Below are 16,807 nucleotides of genomic sequence, written 5' to 3' on the forward strand. Positions count from 1 at the left end.
GCCGAAGGCCTGAGAGAAGAGGAATGTTTTTGCCTCGCACCTAAAGATAATGAAGGCACCAGACAAGTCTCTCTGAGGAGAGCATCCCACAAGCAGGGAGCCACCTCAGAAAAGGTTCGCTCTTCGTACTGCTGCCCTTTGGACCTCTCACAGAGGAGGAGGCACACAAAGATGATGATTACAATTGGGGAGAGGTGGTCCTGGGCATATTGCAGTCCTGGCTTTATAGGTCAGAACCAGCACTTTGAGTAGAACCTGGAGACCAGGGCAGGATTCGCGTTGTGTGTTCAAACCCTCTTGCCCCAGTGAGCAATAATATGTATTATTTGTATAAAAATTGTAGGTGACACTAATGGTCTATTTGGGGAGACGGGACCCAAAAGCAGCAATATAACTGAATCTGTGCTTACTATATTAAAAGTATGTTGTTATAAATCCAAGTAATACATGGTTGTGCAAGAGACCTGCCCGTTTGAAAAGCTGTGCAGAAAAGTTCCACAATTTTGATGATTTTTGTGGGATACCAGCCTCATATAACTAACATGTTTAAGTCTAATTCATGCATGAAGGGGTTAATGCCAAAGAGTAAGCTGTTCTGCCCCTCAGCTGTAGGCCCCCCCCCAAAATATGAAATAAAGTCAAACCATTTTCAAGGGGGGGGGTTGATATGAATTTATTCGCACCGGGTACCACCTGACCTTACTTTGCCACTGGTTCTCTCACGAAAGAGTACTTGCCCCAAGCTTAGGTATTCATATCCAGGGAATTCTCCTTTTATACCTAATTTTCCTTGCCACCAACAATTTCTGCTCCACTCCTTTTGTCTTTTTGGTGGGTTGATCCATTAATTTATTATTAATTGTGATCAGAAACCAGAGCCCAGGAGGGGCCCAAAATATCTTAGGGCACAAAACTGGTCAGGATATGACCTCAGGACAAATGCCTCTGCCAATTTTGAGAGAACATTATGAAAATAATATACAACTCCTTCTTGGTTGTTTTCATTCATAGATGTATTGCGTCAACATTTTTCCTGGGTGTCCTTGACATCTCACCTGCTGTTCCCCAGCAGATGGCTCTTATCTTCAGAACAGAACAAAAACTCCTCTTTCCTTGGTAAGAACGGAATGAAGGAGCTATAAAGTTGATACACAACATGGAAACAGTGAGCAAGAAATGTCAAATATTCATATGCAGACAGGGAATCATCTGAGATCTGGGCCAAATTCTCCTCTTGAACAATAAACTTTGCTTCACTGCCCCTTGCTTGCTCCTCCTCAATCATCTAATCAGCCAATTTAAAAAGTGGCCTCAAGCCCTCCCATGCGGCCAGTGCAATAAGCAGGAGAAAAATATATTACAGATAAAGCTGTTTCCGTCTTTAGCTCCATCCCTTCTCCTTTAGCACTCTGCTTTTCTTCTAGAAAAAGAGGTGCCAGTACTACGTATCCTTGAGTTCCCCCAGCAAAAAAAGCCCTGGACTTACCTGGCACAGCTTCACCCACCTTGGCTGGCCACACACCCTTCATTAAAGAAAAAGGTAATTTAACTCAAATGTTTTATGCTGTTATATAGTGCTTTTTCGTTGGGGGTCACAGGGGGACGCATACCCCTAAACATTTTGTGAATCTAAGTTTGGCCTCATTTAGGAGCAGTATTTCAATAAGAGTAGGAAAATGAGAGTACCCCTAAACATTTTTTTAGAAAAAAGCACTGCTGTTATAATATATTGCTATGCACATCTGAGTCTCTGTGGGGCTCACATTGCTTTCTTGGATGATAACTTGTTGCTACTGTTTTACCTCCAGGTTTACTGAAGGGCTGGGAGATCTGAGACCCAGGGGTCAAATGTGCCCCCCCCATGTCATGGACTGGATGGACGCAGAGGAATTGTAGGAGGAACTGGGTGGGGAACTGCCAAGGGAAGAAGGCTCAGAGGTGGGGGACTGATGGTGGGAGAAAGATGAGTGGTCAGAGGGAGAAGAGGGAGAAGACTGGGAAGAGGAGGTGTTGGAAACTGAAGAAATAGCAGGGCATAGTGAGCTGGGGGAGCCAGTGGCAGAGAGGAGGCAGAGGCAGAAGCTGAAGCCAACAAGTGCAGGGAGAGAGACCAAGAGGCAGAGATGAATCAGGCTAGTGAAGAGTCACAGGTGTCTCCCCCACCTGCCATGACTAGCTCTCCTCCTGCCTTGTCTCCCAGAAGCAGAAGAGGCATGAAAAGGGTGGAGGAGAGGTTGGCTTCATGTAGGCGCAGCCTCTGATGGCTTGGAAAAAGCACTGGAGAGGAGGTGACTTAGATGGCTGTGGGGAGGTGCCAACTTTCAGCCTCAGCAGCTGATTCATGGGGTAAAACCAGAGATGAGCTGCTGTGCTCAGTAAGCCTGACACTCAGCCAAGTCTGTGAAGGTGGTGTTTTGGCTAATAAAGAGTTAACTCCAACTTTGAACAGTGTGATTTACTGACTGCTTGCTCTTTGACACCAGCTGTCTCTGTCAGGCCCTTTGGCCTCTGCCCAGGCCACAACCCCCACCAGCCCTACATTGTACATTGTTTTTGACTAGCTGGAAATGGGTCCTTGAACTTTCGTAATCTCTCTGGGCTATGTAGAAAGGCTTTGAGTTTAAGGTGGAGCTTAAGGTAAAGGTAAAGGGACCCCTGACCATTAGGTCCAGTCATGGACGACTCTGGGGCTGTGGTGCTCATCTCGCTTTACTGGCCGAGGGAGTCGGTGTACAGTTTCCAGGTCATGTGGTCAGCATGACTGAGCCGCTTCTGGCGAACCAGAGCAGCGCACGGAAACGCCGTTTACCTTCCCGCCAGAGCGGTACCTATTTATCTACTTGCACTTTGACGTGCTTTCAAACTGCTAGGTGGGCAGGAGCAGGGACCGAGAGACGGGAGCTCACCCCGTCGCGGGGATTCGAACCGCCGACCTTCTGATCGACAAGCCCTAGGCTCTGTGGTTTAACCCACAGCCCCACCCGCATCCCCAGGTGGAGCTTATTCTGATACAATTCTACAGTGGTGTAGCATGGGGGGCAGAGGGGCTGTGGCCCCAGGTGCATAATTGGGGGGCATGAACCAGGCGCCCCTGGCCCCTGCAAAAATCCCTACACCCTGCCTGGCTCCAGTGGTGGGGGCTTGGTGAGAGTGGAGGGTGAAGAGCACCCTCCGCAGCCTGCTCCCACCCGGTGTAAGAGCACCTGTCTGGCTGTGGTGGTGGCAAGGGCTGGGCAAGTGTGCTCCACCTGTGCGCCCACCCCGGGCGCCAAGAAACAGCACTGGGTCCCTGCAATTCTAGCATTACAAATGTCATTGTGGCACTGTGGCACTCCAAGAATTACAGTATCAACTCATTTTCACCACTGAAAATGTAGTGCAGCACCAGCGTTAAGCAAGAATATATATAAAGTCTGGTCCTGCCAGTCTCAAACCTGCCAGCCGAAGGAGGTGTCATGTGGAATTTTGAGTTCCTGTGTCAGGTACCAAATTCTGTGTCAATGCTCTCACTTTGCACGTTGCAGCACGTGAGTCCAGGCCCTGATGGAACTTCTGGCCTGCCCAGTGGCAAGATCACATTAGTGAGGCCCAGCAGAGGTCACACTTACACACCACACCATCATTTTATAATGAAAAACCAATTGTTTCAGAATGAAAATTAGCACCGTTGGCTGCAACAAAGTCCACTAAACCAGACCATCTCGTTTCTAGCACTCCACCTCCTTCTGTTTAGGTCTCTCATTTTAGTCCAAGAGGAACACCAAATTCTCCCAAATTGGCACAAACTGTCTGTCCTCGGCTTACTGAGAACGAACCATAAAGGACTAATTTATTGTGGCTCTTGGTCTGATTTCTCGTCCCTCCCTCACTAGGCCACTGGGGAAGCAAGGGAAGGGGAATGAAAAGGGCAGCAGAGATGGAAAAAGAGGTGGCCCCACCCACATCCAGCATGTGGCCCCCAACAGATTACCCGCAGCAGAAAAGACGTTCCCCAACTCTGACCCAACTCAATTTGTCTGCAGCGATTGACAGTAGTTCCCCAGAGTTTCAGACAGAAATCTTGAGATATCAGGATTTGAACTAGGTGCCTTCCTCCTGCATAGCACACTGAGCTCCAGGTAGCCCTTTCCCTTTGTTGCCGGAAATATCCGAGGGCTCCCTTGGACAAAAAGTAAAGACACCAACCAGGATAACTTGGAGCAAAACAGCAGCCTGTAGGCTTGGCCTTTATTGAACTGTTGCAACAGGGTGTTCCCCTCACTTGCAAGAGAGAGGAAAGACCCAGAAAAATAGTGTGCAAGGTCTTATAAAACTTTTTGAAATTCCCCTCCTCTAGGTCAAGCCCACCCCCAGAAACATCATGCATACATTACAGAAAGGAGGGGTTGAGGGAGGAGTTGGTGGTAACCTGAGTGTCTTGTCACCTGGCTAGTTCCTCCTTTCCCCCCTCCCCATGAGTCACTTCCAGGAGACAAAGGGGAGTTTGCAGTTTCCTGCCCCCAGAGGGAAGATCTGATCATTGTCCTTTGTTTCAGTCCATGCTGAATCCACTCCCATATGCAACTTCTTTGTGATCTTGATTGTCTTCTGTCTGGGATCATCAGGGTTGGCATAGCAACTGGGCAGGGCTCCTGTGGATGTGCTGAGACGGTGAAGGGATTATGGCTGACCAGGACCAAGGCACCCCCCTTTGATAGTTCTTGTCATATGGAGTAAAATAAAATGGAACAGTGCAAATCCGATGTATGGTTGATTTTCCATGAATTTATAACAGAAATGTGGCGAATGTAGTGTGTGAGTGTGTGTGTGTGTGAAGTTTGTACAAACAGAATGATTGGGGTGGGGGGGTTCCTGCTACAGTTCCCCCCTTCGGAGATAAGATTGCAAAGGTGGCTACTTTGCAATCCTTTTCTCCGCACAATTTAAGGTGGTAATTATTAACCTGCTATTCTCCGTCCCAGATGCGTGTCTCCATGTGTACCTGAAAGGGACTCGGATGTCATGCTTCTTAAGGACATTTGCATAGAAATATAATGGTGTAACAGTGCACATAATTAGACTTAGGATATCACGTAAAATTAATATTTTGTTGTTCAGTTACTTGTGGCACTCTAGTACCTTGGAAGAAATATTTTCTCAATAGTGGCGTATGCTTTACATTTAGCAGGAAGGTCCACTAATGACTGAAAAATGCAGTTTGCTTTGTCCCCCGCCATTTTTGTGTTCTCAGGTGTCAAGGTAGCTCTTCTGTGGTCTCACACCGGCCTGGTGTCACAGTAGTGGCAATCCCTGGTGAATCCACTTAGGGCTTTCATATTAACCATGTTGCCTGGCACTCACCCCAGCTGGCACAGGTTTGGGCACGTCATGAGGGAAATGTCCTTGCCTTGGCCATTCTATGGGATTTTATTATTATAGGCTCTGGTCTTGCAGTCATGGGAAGTTGCTCACTTGCACTTTAAGGACCAAAAAGCTAATTGCAGCCTGGATACACTTGCCCAATTCAAAAATGAGTCCAATTTGAATTTATCTTGCCCCATGGTTCCCAACTTCTCAAACCAATCTGTTAAAGGGCATTTGTCCAAATAAGTCAATTTAACTCTATAAGGGATTATTCCTGCTAAACCAAAGCATATGCACTTTCATGTATCTTATCAGCTTCTCTTTGGTTAAGCGAGTTTTTGGCACATTTTAAAATGGGTAGGGAAGTTGGCAGAGTGCCAGGTGAAACAACTAAATGTGGTTATAAATTTATCTAGTTCTAAACACTGGACTACATAATAGCCTGGTCTGTTAAAAAGCATAAAATGTATGAGAATCCTCCACTGGGTTGTAAGGAATAAGACATTAAACATAAAAACAATTACACACAAAAATAGCCACAAAAATAGCCCCCCCTTCCCATTTGTGGAAATAACACACTTGTCAGACACATTTCAACATTCCTACATAATAACACATAATACAAAACAAACTAATTAAGTATCAGTTGCATATCTTGAGACAATTGTGATATTTTATGTATGTATCTTTAGAATCCTGGAGCACAGTCTTGAGGTTCAAAAGTGAGAAGATGTCCTTAGAATTCTACTCCACCCCCCTTTGTCAGCCCCACTTCCCCTTTGAAAGGATTTGCTGTGGCCACTTTGAAAACTTTGGTGTCTGTTGTTGTTGCTGCAGGTAATAGTCTTGTGGTGGCGAAGCTTTTCATTGGATCTGTAGTAACACATCTGTAGAAGTGATATCCTGTAAGGGGCAGGACTTAAAGACAGAGTTAGAAGGGGCAAAAAGGCAAAAAAGGATGTCCTTCAATTTACGTGGGAAGCTGCAAATAATAAAAATCTTAGCGGATTAAGCATTTTATTCATTCCAATATTATTATCACATTTCCATATAATTACTGTTATTATCTGCCAAGTTTGTTTGCTTTCCTTCACTTAGTTTGGCTGTGGAAGAAACGAAGGGACAAAACCTTTGTTAATTTGAACACAATTGGCAAGTTATTAAACTTTTTGCTTATGTGGGTCCGAGTTCACGTATCCTGTTTTAAAGGGGGAAACAAATTTTTTTCTTTCTTTCTTTGAAAATCTCTGTCAGGAATGCTGTTCCTATAATGCACACAAAGCCTGTTGTAAAAGTTAAATCCTGTGGGGGGGGGGACTAGTCAAGAGTGGAACTCACAGTGGGAGCGTTTTGATGTTTACCTGTGAAAAGAATTTGGCATGTTAAGATTTGGAACCTGGAAAGCTCTTGACTTTTGATGGGCTAGGTTTTTGTTTTGTTGTTGTTGTTTGTTTTTTTTTAGTTTTTTTTTTTTTACCCTTTTGTCTTCCGTAGCCCCTGGGGCAAAAGACACATTAAGGGTAATTTCCCTCAATGGTTCCAAGTTTTACATAAGGAAATTTGGATAAGTTTCTCCCTGCAGCCCAAGCTCTCGAAACCTCCTCTTCCCCCTTACAGTTCCCCCCTTCTTCCTCTCTCTCTTTTGTGTGTGTGTGTGTGTGTGTGTGTGTGTGTGTTTTTTTTTTAAGCTGATCTAGCCTCTGTGCATGTACAGAGTTCATGTCTCAGTAAACCTTTTATACTATTGAAAATGTTGAATCTTTTGGCTAAATTACCATTTGAATAAGGGAAGGTGAGGGTAAGGAGTAGATTTTAAAATAGGGTTAGATTTTAAAACAAAAAAGAGAAACTCAGCAATTCAAGTATTCACCAAAGCTAGCAATTGTAGCCCAAGCAAAGGGACTGCTTCCTTTATGTACAGGAAAGGGCTAATATCCCTCTGGCCATTCGCGGAACAATGCCACGCCCTTATATATGGGGGAAAATGGCCAGAGAGTCAAAATTCATAGGATTTATTTTATTTATTTATTTTTTAATATTCTCAGTCATTTCAGCCTTACCATTTGCAGACAAAATATATATATATTTTTTTTCCTGCCCTTTATTTACAGGATTGGTCAAGGCGCATATGTATTTTTATGTGCTTAAACTTTGAATTGACTTTGAAGTCTGATTTTTAAATAGTAGACAAAATGATAAACACTTTAATCACTCAAATGCTTGATATTACCAGTTGTGCTTCAAAACCATCAAGGCTTCACCTCTCACCTTTTAAAACTAAAGAGCAAAGCTAGGCTGAATTTCAACTACATCACCACACCAGAATTTAAGAATTACCCTCCAATGCTTGCAGACACATGTCCCTTCCACACAGCCACAAATTGGGAGAGTTGAAAGAGACCCTGGGGTCATCTAGTCCAACCCTCCAAAATATAGGGTTCACAGCAAGATTTCACAGCAAGATTTGTACTATCAAAGAGACATACCCATTTAAGTACAGATTTACAACTGAGAAAGGAAACATCTATGCTCCTATCATGTACTAATGAAGAGGAAAATAAAAGTACCCAACTTTACACAGAACCCTTTTAGCAGATCTTGAGATAGCTTGAGGGAGTTTACTTCCTTAGACTAAAGAATGCAAGTTCCTAGTGAAATGATATTTAAAGGAAGATTGAAGTGAACAGTTTTTTTTTCTCTAAGATAGGGAGAGGATCTTTTATTAAGCATAGTTAAAACAGCCATAGATTGGATTTAAAGGGAATACAAAAGTGAACAATTTTTTTTTTTCTGAACTTGCAGAGGAATAGTAAGCCTAATTTAGATTTTTTTTTTTTTTTTTAAATAACCACACATAGGAAAGTGAGATGCAGGGTACCTTAGGAAAGATTGCCCCCCCCCCCTCTTTGCAGTTTCCTTTAAAGGAAGCTTACTCGGGAGTAAATTTACCTGGCACAGAAGTAAGAAGGGAGAAAAAAACTGAAAGAGACAGAATGGAACAAGGGGGGGCATTTTCTGAGAAAAGAGGCCAGGAAGTCTTATAGAGACTGATATCAGGAGCCTTACAATAACTCTTCTGTCCAACCAAATCAAAGTTAAAACTGGACTCACATATTTTTCTTAGAAGGAACACCATACTTTCATAGGCATGTGCTTGATGAAATACATACACTGCATTTTAGCTTGAGAGAGCAATTGTGCTCAACTAGGCTTTTGCAGCAGAAACATTAGGTTAACTTCACATTCCAAAATAGACTGGAACACAGGTGTACTCACAAACTCAAAAGTTACAACAAAACATCATTTACCATTAGACTTAAAATCACCCTCCTCACTTAAACTAGAGGAAGGAGGTGGGGTAATCCTCCTTCCAGAACACAAGTAGCACGTATACAGGATTTTACCACTTGGGAGGAAAACTCTCTTTTAGAGCTTCTCTCAAAGAACAAACATTTGCATACTTCATTCTCCATTTTGTCTTGTTTCAGGTTGACAAGGCCCAACATGGCTTCCTTAGATTTAAAATTTTGAAGCAAGCTTGCAATTTTAAAAACTATGTGCATTTAAGAACAGTCTGTGGATGCCGAAGCCAATGTAAACACAAACCCTTTAAATATTTCTAGATCTTTGAGTACATCTCTTATTCATTTTTTTTTTTTTTTAAGAAACTAAGTTCTCTAATGTGTGGGCTCTCAGGCTGGGCTGTTATTATATCTACTGCCTTCTGAGCACCATTAAGTTTACGGTTTCATGTTTAGTTTTAGGTTATAGTTTAACAACACAAATTTGATATGTTCAGCTCTCCCTAAGGGTTCACACCCTGATTGTGTTGAAGGATCCCTGAGGTGGCCCAGGTGGTGGGCCTAAGCTACCCACTAAAAGTTGCAACGGTCTCGTACTTTGTACTTGAAAGACCATTTTGCCCCTTTATTTTATTTTATTTTTCCAACTGGAGATGACAAGCTGGAGGGGCATATTAGAATCCTCTCTGGGGCAAAAAGGCTTCATGGAAGCTTTGTTGCCAGGAGGAGTCCAGCTAGGGTGTTTTAGTGAGCTCCCATTTCCCTCTAGTATAAAGGACAGAAAAGGACAGAAAGAATGGACACACAAGGGGGAAGACAAAGAGGGGGAAAGGGTAGAAAGAAGAAAATAATATTCTTTCAGTATTTAAGGTACCTTTGATTATCTCTTTAACTCAATTCCTGCCTATCAACGAACCGCAAATAACTTATCATCTATAAAACCTCAAACATCAGCCTTAAAACCACGGGTCTCTCTCTCTACCCGCTACACAACCACGGATCCTGAAATTCTGCCTCAGTACTGCTTACACAACTAGTCCTAGTGTGGGGCCCCAATTCCCCCTCTACCACCACGACAGCCTCCTGCCTAGCCTTTGAGACTAAGTTCGGACCCCTACTGAACGCCTGCGCAATGCCGTGCCAGATCGGGGTCCGAGAAAACACCTAAGGTTTGAAAGGAAGCAAATGACCTTGCGTTACAATACTTTTGAAAAGACGCCTCTGGACGACTCCGAGAGAGGGACGTCAGGGAAAACAGTAAAGAGCCACGCTTTCCCGGACTCGATTCCAAGACGGAAAACGGGGGAGAAAAGGGGACAGAATAAGACGTCCCTGGACGACTCCGAGAGGTAACGCCGGAAAACAGTAAAAGTACCACAATTTCCCGGCCACGTTCCGAAAAAGAAATTGGGGGAGAAAAGGGAAAGTTTTAGACGTACCCGGACGACTCCGAGGGGTAATCGTCTGACCGTAAAGTTCCGCGATCTCCCTGGCCACACTCCGAGGGGGAAAATCGGGGGAGAAAAGGGGAGAGTTTAAGACGTACCCGGACGACTCCGAGGGGTAATCGTCAGAAATGAAAGAAGGAAAGTCTGGCTGTCGTGGGGACGCTGCTTCTTCCACCCCCCTCCCAATGTATTTACTTCAAACCATACTCACGTTCGAAGATGTCCCCCGCAGATCCCGGGATCCTTTCCCTTTAGCCGGCTTGACCTTGCCTTTGCTCCCCCTGGCTGGGCTTTTGGTGACGATTGATTACCGCCCACAAAGAGGAGGCAGGGAGAGGAAGAAGGATCCCTGGGCTAAGGTTGCCCAGTGGCGCCCGATCCCCTCTATCTCCCTCCTCACCTTCGCAGGAGAACCAAGTGTCCCTGAGCATGGTCGCCAAACTGTTGCCGGAAATATCCGAGGGCTCCCTTGGACAAAAAGTAAAGACACCAACCAGGATAACTTGGAGCAAAACAGCAGCCTGTAGGCTTGGCCTTTATTGAACTGTTGCAACAGGGTGTTCCCCTCACTTGCAAGAGAGAGGAAAGACCCAGAAAAATAGTGTGCAAGGTCTTATAAAACTTTTTGAAATTCCCCTCCTCTAGGTCAAGCCCACCCCCAGAAACATCATGCATACATTACAGAAAGGAGGGGTTGAGGGAGGAGTTGGTGGTAACCTGAGTGTCTTGTCACCTGGCTAGTTCCTCCTTTCCCCCCTCCCCATGAGTCACTTCCAGGAGACAAAGGGGAGTTTGCAGTTTCCTGCCCCCAGAGGGAAGATCTGATCATTGTCCTTTGTTTCAGTCCATGCTGAATCCACTCCCATATGCAACTTCTTTGTGATCTTGATTGTCTTCTGTCTGGGATCATCAGGGTTGGCATAGCAACTGGGCAGGGCTCCTGTGGATGTGCTGAGACGGTGAAGGGATTATGGCTGACCAGGACCAAGGCACCCCCCTTTGATAGTTCTTGTCATATGGAGTAAAATAAAATGGAACAGTGCAAATCCGATGTATGGTTGATTTTCCATGAATTTATAACAGAAATGTGGCGAATGTAGTGTGTGAGTGTGTGTGTGTGTGAAGTTTGTACAAACAGAATGATTGGGGTGGGGGGGTTCCTGCTACACCTTGTCCTGTTCGGACTCCCAGCTCCTTCATTGGTTTTGACCCCAGTCAGAATGGCATTTGGGAACTGGCCCCTCTGCTCCAACAGTCCAGCTCTGACATCCTGCAACAAATAACCTGGCTCCCATACCCTCCAATATTTCTCTGATGAAAACAGGGGTGTCCCATTCCACAATGATAATTTTACTATTTATACCCCACACATCATACTGAGTTGCCCCAGTCACTCTGGGTGGTTTCCAACATATATAAAGACATAATAAAACATTATACATTAAAAAAAACCCCTTCCCTATTCAGGATTGCCTTCAGACGGCTCGGGGGTTGGATAACTCTATACCCTCCAACATTTCTCCAATGAAAATAGGGACATCCTAAGGAAAAGTGGGACATTCAGGGATCAAATCAGAAACCAGGACGGCTTTTCTAAATCAGGGACATCCCTGGAAAATAGGGACACTCGGAAGGTCTGGGCTCCTTGTGAACTTCCCCTTTGTGGCTCCGCTTCTGGTTGCTGTGCTCAGGCTGCCCACAGGGCTACAGCTTGCATCACGCCCAAGGACTTGGCTGTGGGTCCCCTTAGATTCCTTGACTGGGTCTTGCTTTCCTGTCAGGTGACAGAGGGCTTGTCCACACTTCTGCTTGTCCTGTGCTTCCTGGGCATGGGTCTGAGCAGTTTTGCCATTGCCCTACTGTAGGGGTCAGCAAACTTACTGCACCTCGGGCCGGTGTCTCCAGTGCCAATCGCGTGGTGGGCTGGAGGGCGGGGGAGCACGTGCCCATACGCATGTGTACATGCTATTTCCAGCACACTTCCGGGTAGAAGGAGCACCGGAAATAGCTTGTGCGCATGTGCACGGGCCTCCTCCGACCCAGGTGTGCACCAGAAATAATGCTTGCGCATGCGCACAAGCTATTTCTGGTGCTCCTCCGACTCGGAAGTGGACAGCCGCGCAGCGCAGCGCCAGTAATAGCAGACGTCGGCAGCGGGCAGCGGGGGTCGCTGCGGGCCAGATAAACAAGTCCCTCAGGCCTTATCTGGCCAGCAGGCCTTAGTTTGGGGACCTCTGCCCTACTGCTTTCCCCCAGAAAACCCACTCTTTGGCAGTAAACAGAACAAACAGCCATCAACCTGATTGCTGTTTGCTCAGATTCAGCGCTGAAATCAGGCTTCCCCAGCAAGACAAACAGAGGTGTGGATAAGCTGAGAGTCTTAACATTCTGCCATGATTCTTATCCTGCCTAGTCAGTTACCTACCAGGGGCTGTAGGTCTGTGGGCAGAGCCCATGATTTGCATGCAAAAGGTCTCAGGTTCAATACCCTGGCTCTGGAACAAACTCCTGTCTGAAGCCCTGGAGAGCTACTGCCAGTCAGTGTTGAAACTACTGATCTAGATGAGCCAACACTGCACAGCCCAACACTGGCAGAAAGTCAACTCAGGTGGGTTCCATTCATGGGCTAAGAAAACAATACGGCTGTTTGAACCGGTCCTCAGAATAACTCTGACCAATGTCTAGCGTGCAATAAAGCCCATTGTCTGCTCTGTCAATTGTCTAGCAAGTGCCAAAATAGATGGTGATGAAACAGGAGCTCCTCTCTGGCCGTTGTCCTGTTATCCAGCTATTCTGGAGCTCTGCCCTCTCTGGGCCAACTTTCAATTCTACTTGATTAGCGATTCCTGCAGTTCCCTAGAGGGCTGGGGGGCAGGTAAACATTTTGACACATGAAGACCGAGCTTGTGAACTGCATCCCCACTCCCTGGGATGCTGCTAGCTACTATTTTGATAGCCATTGTTGGAACATTACTGAGGAGACAGCAGAATGTAAAAAGAAAAAAGAAAAGAAAAAGACAGATACTCCATTACTCAGAAACACTAATCTGGAAGCCATTCTTTCCACTTAAAATAAGTACACTGTAGGCATAGTATGCAGAATACATCATCATTATTATTAGGTCTGATGTACGCTCTGTAAGAAGGAATACTAAGTGACTGCTACTTGACCAACCAATGCCACTACTGCCCAGACAAAATCCTGAAAATCAATTATCTTTGAAGTGAATGAAATGCATCCTGAGAACTATAGTTTGTCAAGGATGCTGGTAATTGTTGCTCCGTGAGGAGCAAATTACATTTCCCAGGATTCTTGGGGGAAATGTACTTTGAATGTATGGTGTGTTTGCAGACAAATTCAGAGATTAAGTAGGGGCTGGATACGTACTTCCTTTTCTTTGATGGAATTCCTGTTTCAGCTGAGCAGTGTAAGTGGTCATGCTGCATTACAAGAAGTTTTCCATTTCAAATCCAAGGCTAACGTTTGCATTTCAGCTATCTGAAGGTCTTTTGCTAAGGCTCAGTGTGTTTTTCAAGCTGAACCCATGCAGTCTGAACTAAGCATCAATGTGCTTACTCCCAGGAAGCGATGCATACAATCACAGTCCTACTGGTTCCTAATAAACTGGGTGTTACGCTATGCAGTGCTGCTCTTAGGAAGAATTGTTGTGTACTAAAGGATCAACAGAGATGCTTGCATTTGGCCTCTCCCTGAAGGCATGGCAATGGGGCCTGCCATGATGAGCTCCTATGCTTCCAGTTTTACTACTGCACCATCAGTGTGGTGACAATGATGAGAGAGAGAAGCTTTTCTCCCTCCCTGTTGGAAGATTCAGGACAGATTTTTTAAAAAGTACTTATTCACACAGCCCATAGTTAAACTATGGAACTCACTCCCAATGATGGCCACCAACTTGGGTGGCTTTAAAAGAGGATTAGATAATTTAATGGAGGATAAGGCTATCACGATGGTTAGGCTCCACCTCCACAAACAGAGGCACTAATGTTGCTGAATACCAGCTGTTGGAGGCCATTTCAGTCTTTTCACACTCTGTATTTCTGCCCTCAGTCTTGTAGATATGTGTTCTATTAGAAGTGGTGGTTATGAGACACCCACACCTACAGGAGAATGTCCTCTAAGATGGCATCGGATGCTAGGCTTTCCTTGGGAGCCAGAAACTGTCAAACATGCCACAAACACACATACACGGAAGTAGTAACCAACTTCAGCCTCATGGTAAAGAGCCTGTTGAAGGGAAAGTCCATAGTATTACCCAGTGAGTAAAGGGTTTGGTCCCTCATTAAAATGAAAGATGAAGAAAAGCCTTCCTCCTGCATGATATTTCAAGGCATTAGCTCACAATGTCTAGCACCCAGCATTTGCCTTGGTATCTGAGCTCAGTCTCTTGAGTTACAGACCCAGGCAGGTGCAGCAGGGTGCACTATAAATACTCTCGCCCTTAAGGGACTCAGCAGGCAAGCAAGGAGATGTCTTCTTGAATGACAGTTTGATGGGAACAAGGCCGCCTTGGCTAACAGGGCCAGCCAGACGCAAAGCCACATTGGTCCGAAACGACAAGGCTGGGTCGGACACACATTTGCCCATTCCATTCTTTGTTTTTCAGAGCCACACTCTTCTCAGTAATCCTTAAAACAAGCAGTTGGAGTTGCTTGTGACAGTGACACAGAGACCTCTTAAAGTGTGCAGCTGCGACATTCCTCAATGATTCGGAAGGCTGCTTTGGAGGCACGAGCCGGGAACAAGGCATCAGGGCCCCTGAGATCAGTTTCAAGTTCTGCCACATATAGAACACAAGAACAGCCTTTGCTGGATCAGACCAAATGTGCATCTAGCCCAGTGTTCTGTTTCCAAAGGCGGGCAGCCAGATGGTCCTGAGACGCAGGTCCCTGGAGAGCCAGCCACACGCCTTCTCTTTGCCTTGTTGTTGCTTGTTGAGATCAGGGGCTGATTCTGTTTGAAGAGGGTGGGGGAAGGGAGAAGGGAGGGGGCCTGGGGATGATAGTGCTTAGTTCAATATTGATATCCAACTTTTGCGCATAAAATAAATCAGAGCACCTGCTGCTGCCCCCCAAGGTAAGGTGCTGCGTAGGAATAATGGAGACGACAGGAGGTTGGATGCAGGTGAGCTGTGCAGAAGCACGCTGGCAAGCATGCTCCAAGCAAGCTGCCGGCTAGCTCTGCCGTGGCTCCTTTTATTAGCAGAAGTCAACAATTGGAAACAGTAGTGAAACCACCCTGAACTTAACGTATTGCCATCTAAGCACATTTCCAGCATTAGACACTTGTCAGCAGGTGTTTCCCTCAAATATTTTCCCTGATACTTGGTTACGTCTGCGTCCCCCGTCATACTCCAGCCAAGCGATATGTCTAACAAACAAATTGTGAGAGGACAAAAGGTCAGGGGGAAAACCCTGTTTTCTAGCCAAGAAGGCAAAAGGTCAGGGGAAGCAGGCGCAATGCTCCTTGACATACTGTTGCACGTCTGGTGTGAGGTTTGCCTTTGCAAAGTGGAGCGTTACCTCCAAAGTGTTGGCCTCACATTCACCTTGGGCCAGTCTCCGTTGGGCCACTAAGGATGGGGGCCTCCTCTTCTCAGGCCCTTGTGGGGCAGTGTGAGGAGGCACCTATCTTTGGGCAGCAGGGGTGGGGAGAGTTCAGCAGCTGCCCAGAGGACTCTCAAGGAGAGGAGGCTGAGGGAACCCTCCACAAGAGAGGGGCTGCCAGGTCTACAGGCAAGGGGTGACATAACTGGGCTCCTGAGCCCTACAGGCGTGCCGCAGAAAGAATGTGGTTGGTCAAGGGAGCTGTGAGCCCAATAGATTGCTGCTGTCTGCAGGAGAGTTTCTCCTGCAAGTCCCAAAGACCTCAAAAGACCTTTCTGCAATAATTTGGAGCAGGGCTTTAGCATGGCTGCTCCTGTTCTGTGGAATAGCATCCCTGTTGACAGGCACCCACTCTCTGAACTTTCCAGAAACAGTTGGAGACATTTTTGCTCCAACAGACCTTCCAAGCTGGAAAAATGGGTCTTTTGCCACGAGTGCCGGCTTCTTAGGTTTTTAGTCTTGTTTTAAATTTATTTGTTGTTTTTGTGTTTTTTAACTGTTTTTAATTATCTTATGTGCAAATCTCCTTGAGATGGTGGTTTAGAAGGCGGTGGATAAAGTAATTGTAATAATAATAATAATAATAATAATAATAATAATAATAATAATAGTGGTTAAAAGAGTGGATCAAGAAGAGGAACTGGGCAAGGCCTCTTGGCTTCAGAAAGGGAAGAGAGATGATGATGAGGGAATCTAAAGTGAGACAGAAGGCAATAGAGGGATGAGGGAGGGTGTGAGCCATTGCCACATTAGGAATTTTATATCTGTACAGCCAAGGGGGCTGTGACAAGATTTGATATTGGACCCTCAGAACTCCAGTGTAGGCCTGAGTGGCACTGACCCAGAAAAGTAAATCCCAGTTCCATAAGGCAAAAGAATAAGAGAGAGGTTGTTGCCCCGATTCCAACACTCATGGGATGGATTTTGCATATCCATTTTATTTAAGCTACATATTTCTTTCTATGCCCCCCCCAAAAAACAGTATTGACTTTTAAGTGCCATGTACTTTGCAGCAAAGGACTGCAATCAGACATTGCATTGGAAAATAATAGTCCCTCACACATAAACTCCCTTTAACCAGCCTACATA

The 16,807-nt window shown here is 45.5% G+C and overlaps 1 protein-coding gene across 6 annotated transcripts in view; it reads left to right on the forward strand.

Moving 5' to 3' along the window:
• Nucleotides 1-1,305: 1,305 nt before the first annotated feature.
• The window catches only part of TPM1 (tropomyosin 1), a gene marked incomplete at its 3' end in the record, with an annotated part of 58,640 nt that continues 43,138 nt past the window's right edge, over nt 1,306-16,807 (forward strand). For 3 of the 6 annotated variants that reach the window (XR_014541691.1, XM_083586955.1, XM_083586947.1), the window contains exon 1: nt 1,420-1,540. Of the gene's footprint in view, nt 1,669-16,807 lie in introns of all 6 variants that reach the window. The other 3 variants (XR_014541689.1, XR_014541690.1, XM_083586957.1) reach the window with 3 other exon arrangements.

The sequence above is a fragment of the Podarcis filfolensis genome (assembly GCF_964270895.1).
Source record: "Podarcis filfolensis genome assembly, chromosome: 14".
In the NCBI taxonomy this organism is placed as follows: domain Eukaryota; kingdom Metazoa; phylum Chordata; class Lepidosauria; order Squamata; family Lacertidae; genus Podarcis; species Podarcis filfolensis.